Below are 20,405 nucleotides of genomic sequence, written 5' to 3' on the forward strand. Positions count from 1 at the left end.
CAGAACATACATATATTTGGCTCAAATGGCTTCCAGGCCACACCCCCAGACAGGGTTTTTAAACAGAATTTCCCATATGTATCTTTGGCCCTAATCGCATAAACAAGGGCCAAGTGTAATCTGAGCACACAATTGTTTGTGAACTTGCTATAATGTATTTCTACAGACATCTTTGTATGGAACATGTGTAGTAGAAGTTGGCTAAAGGGGACAATAGAGACTACCAGTGCACTGGTGTGTCATTTTCCCCTAAGATACAGCATATTACATTTCAAATCCATTATGGCCCCCTTTGTATAATGCATGCAAGGTGATCATTTAACGTCTGAGGAAGCCACCAAATACCCGGAAGTGGAGAGCCGGGGAAACGCGTCACGTGATCGGGCTGCTATCGATGCTGGTTAGCACTCACAACTTTCCATGAGCCTGGCTGTGGACACTGCTATATTTAGCTAACAGCGGTCAAAGGAAGGAGTGAAAGGGAGCGCTCCCCGGCTTGTAAGTCACTGTGGATCTCATTATCCTTCAGTTTATCACTGGACTCTATCATGCAAAGCCCCCATAATTTTGCTATACAAGGGAGGTAGGAGAGAAATCACCAGTGATATCAGTGGAAATGTGCCTAGAATATTGGATCTAATCACAAGTGGACTAATTTACTAATGAGAGTGTGTGACTAATACCAGCAGTGAGAAAGATTGCATGCCCATTTATTTTAGTTTCTAATTGTTTACTAACACCGGATTTTACATCTATACCGGAGAATATCTGATTATTTATTAATTCTATTTTATCTTGTTATTTATTCATTTTTTTGGTATATTATATGGCCATATAAGTTATGTTTGTTATGTCTGTGGAATGAAATATTTTTATTATCTAACTAAATAGACTGGACAGCGCTTCCTGTTAAAACTTCGGTTTTAAACCTATATATAGATCATTTAAAGATGCTGTTTATTATATTATGTTAAAAACAATTTACTAGTACTGTACTTGCCATTCTCTAATAATTAAGGGAAAACTCTGCAGCAGATCTGTACTGCTGTCACTTTTTCAGACCCAGGGTTGGACTGGCCCATAGGGGTACAGGGGAAACTCACAGTGGGCCCCACTGCCTGGGGGCCCCACCTCCTCCTCTAGGGATCAGGTTCCAGACTGTGCACTTAAATTATACATTATACATATGTTACCTTATACTGCAAAGACTATAATGTACATTATCGTGTACGCACTAGCAGTAATTACTATATATATTTATCAAGGGGCCCATGCTATGCACTCTCTGATGGTTAGCCAAACCTCTGTGGCAGATGGCCACACCCCCTCTAGAGACTTGCCACACCCCTAAACATGGGCCCCTACCACTGCATTTCCCCGGTGGGCCCTTCATGCCCCAGTCCGACACTGGTCAGACCAGTGGAGATACAGTACTGTAATACAAATTCAAAACTATAAAATATGAAAATATTAAGGCAAAATGAAATAATGTCAGATAGAGTTAGATTTAAATGCAACAAACTAAATTAATGTAATTCTGGTTCTAGACATAAGCATATTTATACACAATGGCTGATTAATCTTTTTAACTTTTAAATAGATGAAAGAACTGTAAATGTTATAAGGAGTTCAGTTCAGTGGAGAAAGAAATATACAATTATAGGTTGCCCTGAACACTTGCTGTGATGTAGTGTTGAAAGCTAAAACGAGAAGTGTAAATGTGACAAGCAGTGGGTGTTACTGCTCTCAACAGGAGGTTCATAACCAAGTGTCAGAACAAACAGTCATCACAGCGTTAAAGGAACATGAACAATTGGTGGCTTTTAGTAGTTTAGTGCCTACTGTTCAGATCTATATAAAGATAAAAGCAATTTCTGACTCACAAGAAAATAATATATATTCTGGTTCACAAATGTAGGAAGAGGCAGCTGGTGTTTTTCAGTTCTTGACTAAAATACAAGTGACATAAAGGCTTTTGATAAAGTTGTAAACTGTAATCTATCTCCCGCCACTGCTATCTTCCCATCTGGCAAAAATCCCAACTTGCTGACCCAGACTCTCTCTCAGTTTATTGTTTCATCTCTCAATTTGCACGCCCCTCCAAGCTTCTTCACAGGCTTGCTTAAGTTCTATCACTGACCTGGTTTGGGAGTGTTGTGGACTCTGGGTTTCTTCCGGTGACCGGGAAGAGGAACCGCAACTGGGCCGCAGCAGAGATGGCCGGATGTAAGTTTTCCTCATGCAGGATCAGGTCGGCAGACAGGAGGCACGTGTGGACGCTGAAGGTCTCCTGAAAGACAGAACTTGAAAAGTGCTGGTGAATCAGAGAAGCATACTAGGTGCTGGAGGCACAACTGCGCAAACGTGCACTGGGGCTTGGAGACACTGAAGTGTTTGTAGGCGCTGAAGTGCTTGGAGGCGCTAAAGCGCGTGGAGACACTGAGGTGCCTGGAGGCACTGAGGTGCTTGGAGGCGCTAAGGCGCTTGGAGGCACGGAGGCGCTTGGAGGCACAGAGGCGCTTGGAGGCACGGAGGCGCTTGGAGGCACGGAGGTGCTTGGAGGCACGGAGGTACTTGAAGGCACGGAGGTGCTGGTGGCACGGAGGTGCTTGGAGGCACGGAGGTGCTTGGAGGCATGGAGGTGCTGGAGGCACGGAGGTGCTTGGAGGCACGGAGGTGCTGGAGGCACGGAGGTGCTTGGAGGCACGGAAGTCTGGCGATCACCACTCCTGGGGAACTGATGATACTCAGGCACTGATACAACGCCTGATGCCTGAATTCATACTTCCCACCACCAGCTGGTTGGTGGGAAGTACCTGATGACGTCACCTGCCCAGACGCCGGGCCGAGCGATGGGAGCCGGGAGCCGCCAGCGAGGACGGCCGCAGAGAGGACCAGCGCGCCCGGAGAGGTAAGTAAGGAGCTCGGGGCGGCAGCGTGACAAGTTCTTTCCGTATGCTTCATTTATATCCTTTTCACACCAAGCCTCTGACTAGGGGTATTGCTGTGACAAGCTGGCGTGACCCTGGTCCTGGCTCAGTGTGAAATGTTCGACCTGGGTCATGCATCCCTTGTCTGTTCCGGATCCATGACCCAGGTTGAGACCTGGATATTCCCGGGTCTGACCCAGGTAGGCTGCAGTATGAAAGGCAACTATGGGTCATACAACCCGACTCATGTCTAAAAGGCTGCTGATTGGTGCGCTCAGGATGCTTGGAGATGATGTAATCTCCAAACAACCTGTAATCTGAAGCCCTACCTCCGACCCGTGTTCAGTCTCCCAGATTGGGGCTCCGGTGTGAAAGCGGTATTACTCACCCAATCTATTGACTCAGATTCAGTAAAGTTTTCGATTTTAAATATGCTTCAAGACTAGGCTATGGTATTCAGTGATTTAATCACTGCTAAATCTCAAGGACACTATTACATTTTAATTCTCTTGGACTTATCTGTGCTATTTGACAATGTTGACCAATCATTTCTGGAACGAACACTGCATTTCCTTGTTAGTCAAGACACTGTCCTATCCTGGTTATCATCCTATTTATCTGACCATTCCTTCAGTGTTCATTTCTCTGAAGCCCTCTCTTCTCTTCTTACCCTAATACATTGAATATCAAAAGTGTTACGTTCCTGATGCTCAGAACTGGAGAGATGTTTGTGTAGAGAGTCCAGAGTGTCACGATCCGGGTATCTGGACGCCATTTCTTACCCATCAGATGCCTCCTAAGGCTGGCTCAGCGCTCCAGGACCGGATCCCATCTGTTATCCTGATGTGTACATTCCTGTATCCTCTCCTGTCACTCTGGGACGCTGTCACAGTAAACGCCATATTACACCTGGCATGGCGTCTCCCGCGGCCTCCGCCGCCGTCCCTGAACTTCTGCATGCAGAGTGTCTGAGTGGCGATTACGTCAGCCGCGGCCTCCGCTGTGTCCGCGTGGTTGGATGTGCATCTGTCAGCCTGGCGCCTCCTGTCTCCGGTGGCCGGCGCCGCCATTACTGTTTTCATTACCACATGGATTACAAACCAAACTTCCCTCCAAGTGTCTGCATGGGCGCAGCCATCTTGGATTCTGTCAGCTGATCATTTCCACCAATCTGTTCTCAGTATTGATAATCTGCATAATTGCCTAGCCAATCCCTTCCTTGCTGCAGGTATAAATACACTGTGCCTGAGCAAGGAAGGCGTCAGTGCTTTGGTTGTCAAACCTAGTTCCTGTTTGTCTCTCTCCTGTGATTGTCTTCCAGGTTCCAGCTCCTGTCTCAAGACTTCCACCATAGAGACCCGCACCAGCATTCCACCTGCGGTGTAGCCTGACTCTCCAATCCATTGTGGATTCATCTGTTTCCAGCTACAACATTACCTGCTTCCAGCTCAGCTTCCAGCAGAGTACAGCTTCCCTTAAAGGGCCGGTGTCCTTTCTACACTTTACCACTCTCCACCGGTATTATTATTTCTCCGCTCTCAAGTTCTACATTTCAGTTCATATTTCATCGCTCCCAAGTTCATTTATTATTTAACTGGTTCCAGCCAGTATCCACTCCGTGCTAACAACAGTCTGGTTCCAGCCAGTATCCACAGCAGCTGTTTTATCTTCAGCAACCCAGCTTTTCCTGGAACACCAGCTGGCACAATCCTGGGTTATCTCCATTGCTACAGTCGGGCCTGGTAAGGACTTTCCATCTAGAAGATCATAAGAACTATCTCACACTACCAGTGCCCTGTGGCTCCTGCCATCCTGTAGTACCCAGGAACTGTATTTATTCTTTGCTGACTTTTACGTTTTCTTTTACTGCTGCTGTGTTGCGGAGTTGTCATAATAAACATCATTGACTTTTATCTAAGTTGTCGTGGTCACGCCTTCGGGCAGTTATTATTCATGTTACTTACATGTCCAGGGGTCTGATACAACCTCCCAGGTTCCGGTACATCTCAGCCCCTACAACTGAGGCTGCCTCCCGTCAGCTCAGGCCCTCAGTTGTGACAGTAAGCACTGACCTAATGAATCCAGCCGGAGACCAGGATCAAGCGGCCAGGCCGATGCAAGAACTGGCAGCCCGACTAGAACATCAGGAGGCTGCACAGGGCCACATCATCCGCTGTCTCCAGGATCTCTCTACTCGGCTGGATGGGATTCAGACAACTCTCCGTGGATCAGGCGCGTCTGGTGCGTCAACCACAGTGACTCCAGCTATAACCCCACCCACCTTACCCATTTCTGCTCCACGTCTTCATCTTCCAACGCCAGCAAAATTTGACGGATCTCCAAGATTCTGCAGGGGATTTCTCAACCAGTGTGAGATTCAGTTTGAGCTACAACCTGGCAATTTTCCCAGTGACCGTACAAAAATTGCCTACATTATTTCTCTTCTCAGTGGCTCAGCCCTTGATTGGGCATCACCGTTATGGGAGAGGTCCGACACCCTGCTATCTTCCTACACTGCCTTCGTGTCAACATTCAGGCGCATCTTCGACGAGCCAGGCCGGGTAACCTCAGCTTCATCCGAGATTCTCCGTTTACGCCAGGGGTCACGTACTGTAGGACAATATCTGATACAGTTCCAGATCCTGGCATCCGAACTGGCATGGAACGACGAGGCCCTGTATGCTGCATTCTGGCATGGCTTATCTGAGCGTATTAAAGATGAGTTAGCTACCAGAGACTTACCTTCTAAGTTAGATGAGCTAATCTCACTCTGCACGAAAGTTGATTTACGTTTCAGAGAGAGAGCAACTGAGCGTGGAAGATCATCTGCTCCAAAATCTTCTGCTCCTCCTCCTTGTCAACTGTCACCATCTAAAGATGAGCCCATGCAACTTGGCCGTTCCCGTTTAACTCCTGCTGAGCGCCGAAGACGTCTCTCCGAGTTTCTCTGTCTCTATTGTGCAGCTCCGTCTCACACCATTAATGCCTGTCCCAAACGTCCGGGAAACTCCAAATCCTAGCTCGCCAAGGAGAGGGCCGGCTAGGAGTAATGATCTCCTCTCCATCTCCTCAAGATTGTAATCTCCCAGTCTCGCTTCAAGTTGCTCAACGTTATCGGAACGTCATTGCCCTCCTTGATTCCGGAGCAGCTGGGAACTTTATTACCGAAGCCTATGTTAAACGGTGGTCCCTACCCACCGAGAGACTTCCTTCGTCCATTTCTTTAACTGCCGTGGATGGCAGTAAAATTTTTGATGCAGTTATTTCTTTAAGGACTCTACCAGTTCGTCTGAGAGTGGGAGTTCTTCATTCCGAACTTATTTCTTTTTTTAGTGATTCCAAGAGCCACACATCCTGTGGTCCTGGGCCTTCCATGGCTCCGTCTTCACAATCCTACAATTGATTGGACGACTACGCAAATCCTGGCATGGGGTTCCTCCTGTGCTGAGACATGTTTGTTTAAAGTATTGCCTGTCTGTTCTTCCTCCCCCAGGTCGTCTGATGTTCCACCTCCTCCATATCAAGATTTCACGGATGTGTTCAGTAAAGCTTCTGCTGATATCCTTCCTCCTCATAGAGAATGGGACTGTCCGATTGATCTCGTTCCAGGGAAGGTTCCACCTCGAGGCCGAACTTATCCGTTGTCTCTGCCTGAGACGCATTCTATGGAGGAATATATTAAAGAGAACCTAGCAAAGGGGTTCATTCGACCTTCTTCTTCTCCAGCCGGCGCAGGCTTCTTTTTTGTAAAAAAGAAAGATGGTGGTCTGCGGCCGTGCATCGACTACAGAGGTTTGAACGACATTACCATCAAGAACCGTTATCCTTTACCCCTGATTACTGAGCTCTTTGACAGAGTTAGCGGAGCTACCATCTTTACAAAGCTGGACTTGCGAGGTGCATACAATCTCATCCGGATCCGTGAGGGTGACGAGTGGAAGACCGCCTTTAACACCCGTGACGGACATTATGAGTACCTCGTCATGCCCTTCGGATTGAGCAATGCTCCAGCTGTCTTCCAGCATTTTGTCAATGAGATCTTCAGAGACATTCTATACCGTCATGTCGTGGTCTATCTAGACGATATCCTCATTTTTGCCAACGATTTAGAGGAACATCATTTTTGGGTTAAAGAGGTTCTGTCCCGTCTCCGTGTCAATCATCTCTATTGCAAATTAGAAAAATGCGTCTTTGAAGTCAAGTCCATTCCGTTTCTAGGGTACATTGTGTCCGGTTCCGGACTAGAGATGGATCCTGAGAAACTACAAGCAATCCAAAATTGGCCGGTACCCTTAACACTCAAAGGGGTCCAGAGGTTCTTAGGGTTCGCCAACTATTACCGAAAGTTTATACGAGACTTTTCCACCATTGTGGCGCCTATTACTGCTTTCACTAAGAAGGGTGCTAACCCGTCCAAGTGGTCTGAAGAAGCCATGCAAGCATTTCATCTTTTAAAACAAAGGTTCATCTCTGCGCCTGTTCTGAAACAGCCTGACATCGACTCTCCTTTCATCTTAGAGGTGGATGCCTCCTCCGTTGGAGTAGGAGCGGTGTTATCTCAGAGGGCTAAAGATGGCCATTTACACCCTTGCAGTTTCTTCTCCCGGAAGTTCTCCCCAGCTGAGCGCAACTATGCCATTGGCGACCAGGAGTTGCTAGCCATCAAGCTCGCTCTAGAAGAGTGGAGGTATCTGTTGGAGGGAGCTTCTCATTCAATCACCATACTTACAGACCACAAGAACCTTTTATACCTGAAGGGCGCACAATGTCTCAACCCTCGTCAGGCCAGATGGGCACTTTTCTTTTCCAGGTTCGACTTTAAACTCCAGTTCTGTCCGGGCTCTCAGAATCGCAAGGCCGATGCCCTTTCCCGCTCATGGGAGCAAGAAAATGAGTCAGAGTCTTCAGACAAGCATCCTATTATAAATCCGTTGGCATTCTCCACGGTAGGGATGGACTCTACGCCCCCATCAGGGAAAAGTTTTGTGAAGCCGATGCTAAGGAAGAAGCTCATGCATTGGGCCCATGCTTCCCGTTTTGCCGGACATACAGGTATCCAAAAAACCCTGGAGTTTATCTCTAGGTCCTATTGGTGGCCAACTCTGAAAAAGGACGTCTTGGAGTTTATTGCATCTTGCCCAAAGTGTGCCCAACATAAAGTATCCCGCCAGTCGCCTGCGGGGCAACTGGTTCCACTATCCGTTCCCCGTCGACCATGGACCCACTTGTCGATGGATTTCATTACAGACTTACCCATGTGCAACAAGTTCAATACCATCTGGGTGGTAGTTGACCGGTTCACCAAGATGGCACACTTCATTCCTCTCACCGGTCTTCCGTCAGCTTCCAAGTTGGCTCAAGTATTCATACAAGAGATCTTCCGACTCCACGGCCTTCCTGAAGAAATTATCTCAGATCGAGGAGTTCAATTCACAGCCAAATTCTGGCGAAGTTTATGTCAAGTCCTCCAAGTCAAGCTAAAGTTTTCCACGGCTTACCATCCTCAGACCAATGGTCAAACCGAGAGGGTGAATCAGGACTTGGAGGCCTTCCTCCGCATCTATGTGTCCTCCTCTCAAGATGACTGGGTTCAATTACTTCCCTGGGCCGAGTTCTGTCATAACAACCAGTATCATTCTTCATCTGCTTCAACACCATTCTTCACTAACTTTGGATTCCACCCTAAAGTCCCTGAGTTCCAACCGCTTCCAGCAACTTCTGTTCCCGCAGTGGATATCACCTTGCATCAGTTTGCCAATATCTGGAAGAGCGTACGATCAGCTCTGCTCAAGGCATCGTTCAGGTACAAGAAGTTTGCGGATAAGAAGCGTCGAGCAGTTCCTGCTCTCAAGGTGGGTGATCGGGTATGGTTATCCACGAAGAATTTGAGGTTAAGAGTTCCCAGTATGAAGTTTGCACCTCGCTATATCGGTCCTTTCAAGATTGAACAAGTCATCAATCCTGTTGCTTACAGACTCCAGTTGCCTCCCTTCTTAAAAATACCCAGGACATTCCATGTTTCCCTGTTGAAACCGCTGATCTTGAATCGGTTTCATTCCTCACTTCCTCCAACTCCGAAAGTCCAAACTCAACGAGGCGTTGAGTATGAAGTGGCCAAGATCCTGGACTCACGTCACCGTTACGGTCAACTACAATATCTTATTGACTGGAAGGGTTATGGTCCTGAGGAACGTTCATGGACCAATGCTTCTGATGTCCATGCTCCTGCCTTGGTCCGGAGATTCCATTCCAAGTTTCCTCAAAAGCCAAAGAAGTGTCCTGGGGCCACTCCTAAAGGGGGGGGGTGCTGTCACGATCCGGGTATCTGGACGCCATTTCTTACCCATCAGATGCCTCCTAAGGCTGGCTCAGCGCTCCAGGACCGGATCCCATCTGTTATCCTGATGTGTACATTCCTGTATCCTCTCCTGTCACTCTGGGACGCTGTCACAGTAAACGCCATATTACACCTGGCATGGCGTCTCCCGCGGCCTCCGCCGCCGTCCCTGAACTTCTGCATGCAGAGTGTCTGAGTGGCGATTACGTCAGCCGCGGCCTCCGCTGTGTCCGCGTGGTTGGATGTGCATCTGTCAGCCTGGCGCCTCCTGTCTCCGGTGGCCGGCGCCGCCATTACTGTTTTCATTACCACATGGATTACAAACCAAACTTCCCTCCAAGTGTCTGCATGGGCGCAGCCATCTTGGATTCTGTCAGCTGATCATTTCCACCAATCTGTTCTCAGTATTGATAATCTGCATAATTGCCTAGCCAATCCCTTCCTTGCTGCAGGTATAAATACACTGTGCCTGAGCAAGGAAGGCGTCAGTGCTTTGGTTGTCAAACCTAGTTCCTGTTTGTCTCTCTCCTGTGATTGTCTTCCAGGTTCCAGCTCCTGTCTCAAGACTTCCACCATAGAGACCCGCACCAGCATTCCACCTGCGGTGTAGCCTGACTCTCCAATCCATTGTGGATTCATCTGTTTCCAGCTACAACATTACCTGCTTCCAGCAGAGTACAGCTTCCCTTAAAGGGCCGGTGTCCTTTCTACACTTTACCACTCTCCACCGGTATTATTATTTCTCCGCTCTCAAGTTCTACATTTCAGTTCATATTTCATCGCTCCCAAGTTCATTTATTATTTAACTGGTTCCAGCCAGTATCCACTCCGTGCTAACAACAGTCTGGTTCCAGCCAGTATCCACAGCAGCTGTTTTATCTTCAGCAACCCAGCTTTTCCTGGAACACCAGCTGGCACAATCCTGGGTTATCTCCATTGCTACAGTCGGGCCTGGTAAGGACTTTCCATCTAGAAGATCATAAGAACTATCTCACACTACCAGTGCCCTGTGGCTCCTGCCATCCTGTAGTACCCAGGAACTGTATTTATTCTTTGCTGACTTTTACGTTTTCTTTTACTGCTGCTGTGTTGCGGAGTTGTCATAATAAACATCATTGACTTTTATCTAAGTTGTCGTGGTCACGCCTTCGGGCAGTTATTATTCATGTTACTTACATGTCCAGGGGTCTGATACAACCTCCCAGGTTCCGGTACATCTCAGCCCCTACAACTGAGGCTGCCTCCCGTCAGCTCAGGCCCTCAGTTGTGACACAGAGCACCAGGACGTGACGCTGAAATAAGGGATGGTACGGGAATAGCCCCTAGCACCCTACCTCCGTTGTTTTACCCGTGTGGTCAGTTCACGCCGGAGTGACTATGGTTTCTTGGGCCCACGGCAGCCGCATTTGAAGGGCGGATTAGGTCTGCCCAACTCCGATGCCCCCAGGTCTTAGAGTGAGACAAGACGTGTACCGAGACAGGATAATAACAAGGGGACCTCTAACTAAAGCAAACAGAAGCTAGGGGCTACTAACTACCCTAAAACTAAATATATGTGCGGCACGCCGCCAAAGGAAAAGAACAACAAAAGATACCACTGTCCACTCGCCCACACGGCACCGCCGAGTTCCGGGGAGGACAGTGAAAAGTGGAAACCTCCGCAAAAACCACCAATACAAAAGTAAAACAAGGACTAAGCGGCCTAGGCCGCAACATGCGGCAGAAGCCGCTACTCACGAAACCGGGAGAGAACCCCAACATGCGAGAACCCCCAGATGACCGCAACAGGTTCACTTGGACAGGAAGGATTCCCAGGACCGGCTTCAGAACTCCAGAACTCAGGAACACAGGGAGCAGGATCGACCAGATACAGCTGACAAGGAACAGACGTTGCAAGGCAGGAACAGCATACAGGAAGCTATCACCGGCGAGGCTGCAGTGTGCTGGCTCCCATAAAAAGACCCTGCTGGCCAATGACAGGAGGGCCAGCAAGACCAGCCCACAGACCCTAATTACTAGTTGCCGTGCAGCTGCCCTGCTGCACGAGCAACTTATCAATCCTATCTGGCAACGGGGAACGCAGTCCGCCAATGGCGTCCCCGTTGCTATGGACCCAGCGGCTGAGGACGCCCGGTGTCCTAGCGTTGCCAGGGACCTGGCGGCTACAGTACGCACGGCGTCCTGGCGTTGCTAGGCGCCGGGCGGGCAGGGAGGGAGGTGCGGCGGCCGTGAGCTTCGCTCGGAAGCAGACCGAGCGGCGCCGCGGCACCTAACAGTACCCCCCCCCTTGAGGAGGGGTTAAAGAACCCCTAAAGCCGGGTTTCTGAGGAAATTCCTGAAAGAATAATCTCTTAGGTTTAGGGGCATGTAAATCATTATCCAGGACCCAAGACCTTTCTTCCGGGCCATAGCCTTTCCAGTGAACCAAAAAATAAATCCGGCCCCGAGAAACTTTGGAATCTAAAACCTTCTCCACCAAGAACTCTTGTTGCCCCTGAACATCCACCGGAGGTCTACCCTGGGAAGTCTTCCGAGGGAATCTCCTGGAAGAAAAATACTGCTTCAGAAGGGAACAGTGAAAAGTATTGCCAATTTTGAGTGATTTAGGCAAGCGTAGCCGAAAAGCAACTGGGTTGACCTTCTTAACGATAAGGAATGGTCCAATAAATTTGGGTCCCAATCTAGCCGAGGGTTGTCGGAGCTTGATGTTGCGGGTTGACAACCACACCTTATCTCCCACCTTAAAAGTGCATGGGCGTCGGAACCTATCAGAAAATGTTTTTTCTCGGAAGGCAGCCTTCTTAAGGGCAAAGTGCACCTTTTTCCAAATCATTCTGAGACGGGAAGTTAAGGTCAACGAGGAGACTGGAAAATGGGGGTAAAAAGAATTGGCTCTAGGATGAAAGCCCAAGACCGAAAAGAATGGAGACTCCTTGGTGGAAGAATGACAAGAGTTATTATAGGCAAACTCGGCCAAAGGAAGAAATTCAGACCAATCATTCTGAAGTTTGGCCGAATATAGCGTAAATACTGTTTTAACGACTGATTAACACGTTCAGTTTGTCCGTTAGACTGTGGATGGTACCCAGATGTTAAAGAGACTTTCATATTTAATGAGGCACAAAAACGTTTCCAGAAACGGGCGATGAACTGCGGTCCCCGATCAGAGACAATATCCCTGGCTAAACCATGGAGCCTGAACACATGGCGGAGAAATAAAGCTGCCAACCCTTGAGCAGAGGGTAATCGGGGGAGAGCAATGAAGTGCGCCATCTTACTAAAACGGTCTACTACCACCCAAATGACTCGAAATCCAGCTGAAAGAGGAAGGTCCACCACGAAATCCATGGATATATGTGACCATGGCCTGAGAGGAACGGCTAAAGGCATGAGTTGCCCGACCGGCAACGATCGAGATACCTTGTACTGAGCACAAACCTGACAGGAACGGACAAATTCCCTTACATCTTTAGAAAGATTAGGCCACCACACTGAGCGAGAGATTAACTCCAAGGTCTTAGTGATACCCGGATGACCAGTATTATCATGAAACTCAGCTAGAACAGTGCCTCTCAGAAATTCAGGGACGAAGAGACGATCTGCAGGAGTGACTTTGGGAGCCTGCTGCTGAAGCTGGACTAGCTGTGTAAATAAATCCTGTGTGAGGCCAGCCCGGATGACAGACGATGGGACTATGGGGGTAGTAGCCGGGTGGTTATTGTGAATCGGAAGAAAACAACGTGACAGGGCATCGGCTTTTGTATTCTTGGAACCGGGCCTGAAGGTGATAATAAACCTGAAACGAGTAAAAAACAGCGCCCAACGTGCCTGTCGAGCATTAAGCCGTTTAGCTGACTCAATATACTGCAGGTTCTTGTGGTCAGTAAACACCGTAATGGTATGCCTTGCTCCTTCCAGCCAGTGCCTCCACTCCTCGAAAGCCCATTTAACTGCCAACAATTCTCGATTACCAACATCATAGTTGGATTCTGCGGAGGAGAATTTTCTGGACATGAAGGCACATGGGTGTAATTCCTGAGACTCCGGGTCTTCCTGAGAAAGGATAGCCCCCACTCCGACCTCTGAGGCATCTACCTCGACAATAAAGGGGGAGATCCGGGTTAGGGTGTCTGAGTACTGGAGCTGAGACAAAGGCCTGCTTTAAGGCCAGAAAGGCAGACTTGGCTTCAGGCGACCAATTGGAAGGATCCGCTCCTTTTTTAGTCAATGCCACAATAGGAGCAACCAAATCTGAGAAGGTATGAATAAAACGCCTATAGTAATTTGCAAACCCTAAAAAGCGCTGAATTGCTTTTAAGTTCGTGGGTTGTGCCCAATTTAGGATGGCCTGGAGTTTTTTTGGTTCCATGAAAAACCCCTTAGGAGAAATAATATACCCCAGGAAGGACACTTCTGTGAAGTGGAAATCACATTTCTCCAGTTTGGCGTATAAATGATTTTCCCGTAACTTCTGAAGGACCAGTCGCACATGGGTAATATGTTGTTCAAAAGACTCAGAGTAAATCAAAATGTCGTCTAAATATACGACTACGAACTTTCCTAGAAAGTCGCGAAGGACGTCGTTAATGAGATCTTGAAATACAGCAGGAGCATTAGACAGCCCAAACGGCATCACCAGGTATTCATAATGTCCCGACTGTGTGCTGAAAGCCGTCTTCCACTCATCCCCAGATTTTATTCGGATGAGATTGTAAGCCCCTCTAAGATCGATCTTGGAAAAGATAACGGCAGTCCGGAGCTGATCAAACAGTACTGAAATCAGTGGCAAGGGGTAGGTGTTTTTAACAGAAATTTTATTCAGAGCCCGATAATCAATACATGGTCTGAGCGACCCATCTTTTTTCTCAACAAAAAAGAACCCTGCACTCAATGGAGATTTAGAGGGCCTAATGAAGCCTTTTTTTAGGCTCTCCTGTACATAATCATTCATTGCCGTAGTTTCCGGCCCAGACAGGGCATATAGTCTCCCCTTAGGCAAAGAGGCACCGGGAACTAAGTCGATAGCGCAATCATAGGACCGATGAGGAGGCAGAATATCCGCATTACCCTTGGAGAAAACGTCGGCAAAGTCCTGATATTCCAAAGGAATAAGTTCTGGGGTGACTGCCGCAACCCGAACTGGACGGGAAATACATTCCTTAACACAAAAGGGACCCCATCGGGAAATCTCCCCAGACCGCCAATCTATGGTGGGATTATGAAAGGCAAGCCAGGGGTGACCCAAAACTACGGGGACAGCCAGACAATGGGTAAGGTAAAATTCGATTTTCTCCGAATGTAGGGCCCCCACTGTCAGTTGTACTGGAGGTGTGCGGTGAGTGATTACCCCATTAGAAAGTGGACCACCATCCAAGCCGTGCATGGTGATACGTTTATCCAAAGGTATCTGTGGAACGCCCAAAGCCTGAGCCCAACCAAGATCCATGAAATTTCCCGCAGCTCCACTGTCGACGAAGGCCGACACCAATGAACTGAGGCTACCAAAGGAAATTTTTACAGGAACTAATAAGGAATCATTAGAGGAGATCAACTGCAGACCCAAGTGAACCCCCTCACTATTCACTTGGTCAGAGCGTTTCCCTGCTTATTCGGGCAATTACGTGCGATATGTCCCTTGCCACCACAATACAAGCAAAGACCAGAATTTAGCCTTCTGGTTCTTTCCTCTGGGGACAGCCGGGAGAGACCCATTTGCATGGGTTCCTCGACGTCCTCAGGGAAAGTATACACACATGGACTAGGCCTGAAACTAGCTCCTCTTTCAGCCCTCCGCTCCCGGAGACGACGATCAATTTTAATAGCAAGCTCCATGAGCTTGTCTAAAGTCTCTGGAGCTGGGTACTGCAGGAGACTGTCTTTAATAACTTCAGACAAACCGAGGCGAAACTGACTGCGCAGGGCCGGGTCATTCCAGCCACAGTCGTTCCACCAACGGCGAAACTCGGTACAATACGCCTCTGCTGGATTTTTCCCTTGCTTAAGTGCATGCAAGTGGCTCTCAGCCGACGCTTCTCTATCAGGGTCATCGTACAAAAGGCCTAGAGACTTAAAAAAGGCATCTACAGATAGCAAGGCAACATCATCGACATCACAATCCCGACCCGTTGAGACTCAGTACCAGAGGATCGGGGCCTTAAACGAAAATAAAGCTTACAAGCTTCCTTGAAATTAAAAAAATCCTTTCGGTTACCTGAAAAACGGTCAGGAAGGTGCATCTTTGGTTCTGGAATCATACTCGGGGAGGCTCGCAAAAGATCTTCCTGCGATCTCACCCGAAGAGTAAGATCCTGAACCATCTGAGTTAGTTACTGAATCTGGTTGGCCAAAAGCTGGCTGGGATTCGGTCCTAAAACTGCCGGATTCATGAGGCCGAATTTCAAGGCCCACCAAAAACAAATAACTCTTAATATTATTCTTTTTTTTTTTTTTTTTGGGCCGGTGATAATGTTACGTTCCTGATGCTCAGAACTGGAGAGATGTTTGTGTAGAGAGTCCAGAGCACCAGGACGTGACGCTGAAATAAGGGATGGTACGGGAATAGCCCCTAGCACCCTACCTCCGTTGTTTTACCCGTGTGGTCAGTTCACGCCTGAGTGACTATGGTTTCTTGGGCCCACGGCAGCCGCGTTTGAAGGGCGGATTAGGTCTGCCCAACTCCGATGCCCCCAGGTCTTAGAGTATGACAAGGCGTGAACCGAGACAGGATAATAACAAGGGGACCTCTATCTAAAGCAAACAGAAGCTAGGGGCTACTAACTACCCTAAAACTAAATATATGTGCGGCACGCCGCCAAAGAAAAAGAACAACAAAAGATACCACTGTCCACTCCCCCACACGGCACCGCCGAGTTCCGGGAAAGACAGTGAAAAGCGGAAACCTCCGCAAAAACCACCAATACAAAAGTAAAACAAGGACTAAGCGGCCTAGGCCGCAACATGCGGCAGAAGCCGCTACTCACGAAAGCGGGAGAGAACCCCAACAAGCAAGAACCCCCAGATGACCGCAATAGGTTCACTTGGACAGGAAGGATTCCCAGGACCGGCTTCAGAACTCCAGAACTCAGGAGCACAGGGAGCAGGATCGACCAGATACAGCTGACCAGGAACAGACGTTGCAAGGCAGGAACAGCATACAGGAAGCTATCACCGGCGAGGCTGCAGTGTGCTGGCTCCCATAAAAAGACCCTGCTGGCCAATGACAGGAGGGCCAGCAAGACCAGCCCCCAGACCCTAATTACTAGTTGCCGTGCAGCTGCCCTGCTGCACGAGCAACTAATCAACCCTATCTGGCAACGGGGAACACAGTCCGCCAATGGCGTCCCCGTTGCTATGGACCCAGCGGCTGAGGACGCCCGGCGTCCTAGCGTTGCCAGGGACCCGGCGGCTACAGTACGCACGGCGTCCTGGCGTTGCTAGGCGCCGGGCGGGCAGGGAAGGAGGTGCGGCGGCCGTGAGCGTCGCTCGGAAGCAGACCGAGCGGCGCCGCGGACCTTGGCACCTAACAAAAAGGCTTAGTTCTGGGCTCCCAACTATACTCCTTCTCTTGGTAAATGAATAGGGATTTCAATATCATGTCAAGGCAGATAAAAACCTAAAAATGTTTCTACTCCAAACCTTTCACCAGGTGTATGAGGCGTGTTATGGAATATCTTTTAGCCATTATGGGACAGAGGACTGTTTGAGGTTCTGACACTGCCCACCCAGTCACCCATGTGGTTGTGGCTATCTGGAATGCTTTCTTGGGACTATTTAATAAAGGGCAATGAGTATGTGGATTGTTTTTGCGAGCATATATATAGAGAAGAACAGCAGCAGATATCTTCTGCAATACACCCTTTGACATAAACATATGCTCAGAAATACAGCAAAGCATATTATATTTTCATGCTTAATCGATCACCCAGTGATTTTTACCTACAAAAATGCATGTCATCTGAATCAGTCAAATATTTTAATGTTACTGTCACTTGGATTTTCTATGTCAGGCTAGCAAGAAATTTTAAAAATTAAAAATAGTAACTATATAACCCAGTATGTACATGTGCAAGCAATTCCAAATGCTGAAAAAGTTTGAATGACTATAAGCATTGTAACAGCCTACGTGGTTAGAGTAGTACAAGTGATGGGATCTTAACACCAGTAGTGTAACAACAGGGGGTGCGTGTGGGGCACTTTGCCCTGGGCGCAATGGCAGAGAAGGGCACGTTCAGTCCTACCCGGGTGCAGTGTGTGCAGTGCCCACAGGCCCCTTAGTCCTGAGGGCCCCACAATGCACATGTTGCACCCAGTTTTGTAATACTTACCCTCCAAAGTCCCGCAGCAGCATCGATGCAGAAACCTCCTCTAGTGACCCTAGTTCCCAGAGTTTATCCGGATAAGTATCAGTTTTTAATTTATTTTTTGCAGAGAGAGGAGGAGGATGGGGGATTTAAAACTGCCCTGTGTGCCAAAACCCCTTATTCCGCTCCTGCTTAATGCACTCGTGGTCAGCATGCTAGTGCTGTTTCATGAAGTCACAGAGTAAGGTAATATTATTTATTTTATTATTTTATTACCAGGTATATAGCGCACACATATTCTGCAGCACTTTACAGAGAAAATTTGGCCACTGACATCAGTCCCTACCCCAGTGGAGCTTACACTTTATATTCCCTACCACATGTACACACACACACACACACACACATTCATACTATGGTTAATTTTGTTGAGAGCCAATTAACCTACCAGTATATTTTTTAGGATTGTGGTAGGAAACTGGAATACCCAGAGGAAACCCACGCAAGCACAGGGAGAATATACAAACTTCACAGTTAGGGCCAATGTGGGAATTGAACCCATGACCTCATTGCTGTGAGGCAGTAATGCTAACCATTACACCATCTGTGCTGCTCAAGATGATATTTATTAAAGGAAGAAACAACGGGAGGTACTCTTAGATATGCAGGCACACTTTGAGATGCATATATACTTAGAAACACTGGTACTCTTTGGAAATGTAGATAAATCTTGGAAATGCAAACAGGTACACTTGAAGTCCCAAGTAGTCACAATGGCAGAGGCAGATTAAGTCCTGGACCGTGCATATTAAATCTGGAATAATTAAGAGTCCAGAGTGTTCACAGTGACAGAGCAAATTAAAGTCCTAGATAGCTGTATAACAAAGAATGTTTCCCTGGTGAATAATCAAAGGTTCTTTAGATATCTGGCAGGCACAAATGCATAGGTGCTTGCAGCAAGCATAAAGTCCAGAAATATTGTTAATGCTGGGATTACTATATTTAGACTTAAATAGACAGGTGTCAGGTGTAAACCATGCTGGCAATGAGTAGTAAATCACCTGATTGTTTAATAACAATAAATACTTAATATACACTATAGACCCTATTTAGTATCAGAAGTAGAATCTGCTACTGCTTGCGCTCACATGCTGGGGGCCAACCCTGCACAGGGCAAAGCTGCCCAGCATGCAAAGGTCTGCCCAGCGTTGTGATCGTAATCTAATTGCGATCGTATCACTGAACTGGAATTTAAGGATGTCCCCCTGCATATACACGCACACACACACACACACACACACACACACACACACACACACACACACACACACACACACACACGTGAATAGCTAATAGCTTGTATACCATTAATGGGGGTAAATCAGGATGTTGAATCCTGTTCTTGAGTGTGGTTGCTCTGCAAATTTGCCAGTTTTCAGCTCAAGAGAGATGCCTTGTATTTTCTCCTCTATTCCCCCTGGCCACCCTGGACTCAATAAGGGGAAAAACCAAGGGCATACAATGACATTCAAATAATAAGAATTTACTTACCGATAATTCTATTTCTCATAGTCCGTAGTGGATGCTGGGGACTCCGTAAGGACCATGGGGAATAGCGGCTCCGCAGGAGACTGGGCACATCTAAAGAAAGCTTTAGGACTAACTGGTGTGCACTGGCTCCTCCCCCTATGACCCTCCTCCAAGCCTCAGTTAGGATACTGTGCCCGGACGAGCGTACACAATAAGGAAGGATTTTGAATCCCGGGTAAGACTCATACCAGCCACACAATCACACCGTATAACTTGTGATCTGAACCCAGTTAACAGTATGATAACAGAGGAGCCTCTGAAAAGATGGCTCCCAACAATAATAACCCGATTTTTGTAACAATAACTATGTACAAGTATTGCAGACAATCCGCACTTGGGATGGGCGCCCAGCATCCACTACGGACTATGAGAAATAGAATTATCGGTAAGTAAATTCTTATTTTCTCTAACGTCCTAAGTGGATGCTGAGGACTCCGTAAGGACCATGGGGATTATACCAAAGCTCCCAAACGGGCGGGAGAGTGCGGATGACTCTGCAGCACCGAATGAGAGAACTCCAGGTCCTCCTCAGCCAGGGTATCAAATTTGTAGAATTTAGCAAACGTGTTTGCCCCTGACCAAGTAGCTGCTCGGCAAAGTTGTAAAGCCGAGACCCCCTCGGGCAGCCGCCCAAGATGAGCCCACTTTCCTTGTGGAACGGGCTTTTACAGATTTTAGCTGTGGCAGGCCTGCCACAGAATGTGCAAGCTGAATTGTACTACAAATCCAACGAGCAATAGTCTGCTTAGAAGCAGGAGCACCCAGCTTGTTGGGTGCATACAGGATAAACAGCGAGTCAGATTTCCTGACTCCAGCCGTCCTGGAAATATTTTCAGGGCCCTGACAACATCCAGCAACTTGGATTCCTCCAAGTCCCTAGTAGCCGCAGGCACCACAATAGGTTGGTTCAGGTGAAAACGCTGGAACCACCTTAGGGAGAAACTGAGGACGAGTCCTCAATTCCGCCCTGTCCGAATGGAAAATCAGATAAGGGCTTTTACAGGATAAAGCCGCCAATTCTGACACGCGCCTGGCCCAGGCCAGGGCCAACAGCATGACCACTTTCCATGTGAGATATTTTAACTCCACAGATTTAAGTGGTTCAAACCAATGTGACTTTTGGAACCCAAACTACATTGAGATCCCAAATTGCCACTGGAGGCACAAAAGGAGGCTGTATATGCAGTACCCCTTTTACAAACGTCTAAACTTCAGGGACTGAAGCTAGTTCTTTTTTGGAAGAAAATT

The 20,405-nt window shown here is 47.9% G+C and overlaps 1 protein-coding gene across 2 annotated transcripts in view; it reads left to right on the forward strand.

Annotated features, from left to right (window-relative positions):
- The first annotated feature begins 397 nt into the window (after nucleotides 1-397).
- Nucleotides 398-20,405, forward strand: part of FUCA2 (alpha-L-fucosidase 2) — a 237,734-nt gene continuing 217,726 nt past the window's right edge. Inside the window, exons 1-2 of one of the 2 annotated variants that reach the window (XM_063917473.1) lie at nucleotides 399-498; nucleotides 17,695-17,813. The gene's annotated coding sequence lies outside the window, so the exon portion shown is untranslated. Of the gene's footprint in view, nucleotides 499-17,694; nucleotides 17,814-20,405 lie in introns of both variants that reach the window. The other variant, XM_063917472.1, reaches the window with a different exon arrangement.

The sequence above is a fragment of the Pseudophryne corroboree genome, chromosome 4 (assembly GCF_028390025.1).
Source record: "Pseudophryne corroboree isolate aPseCor3 chromosome 4, aPseCor3.hap2, whole genome shotgun sequence".
Classification (NCBI taxonomy): Eukaryota; Metazoa; Chordata; class Amphibia; order Anura; family Myobatrachidae; genus Pseudophryne; species Pseudophryne corroboree.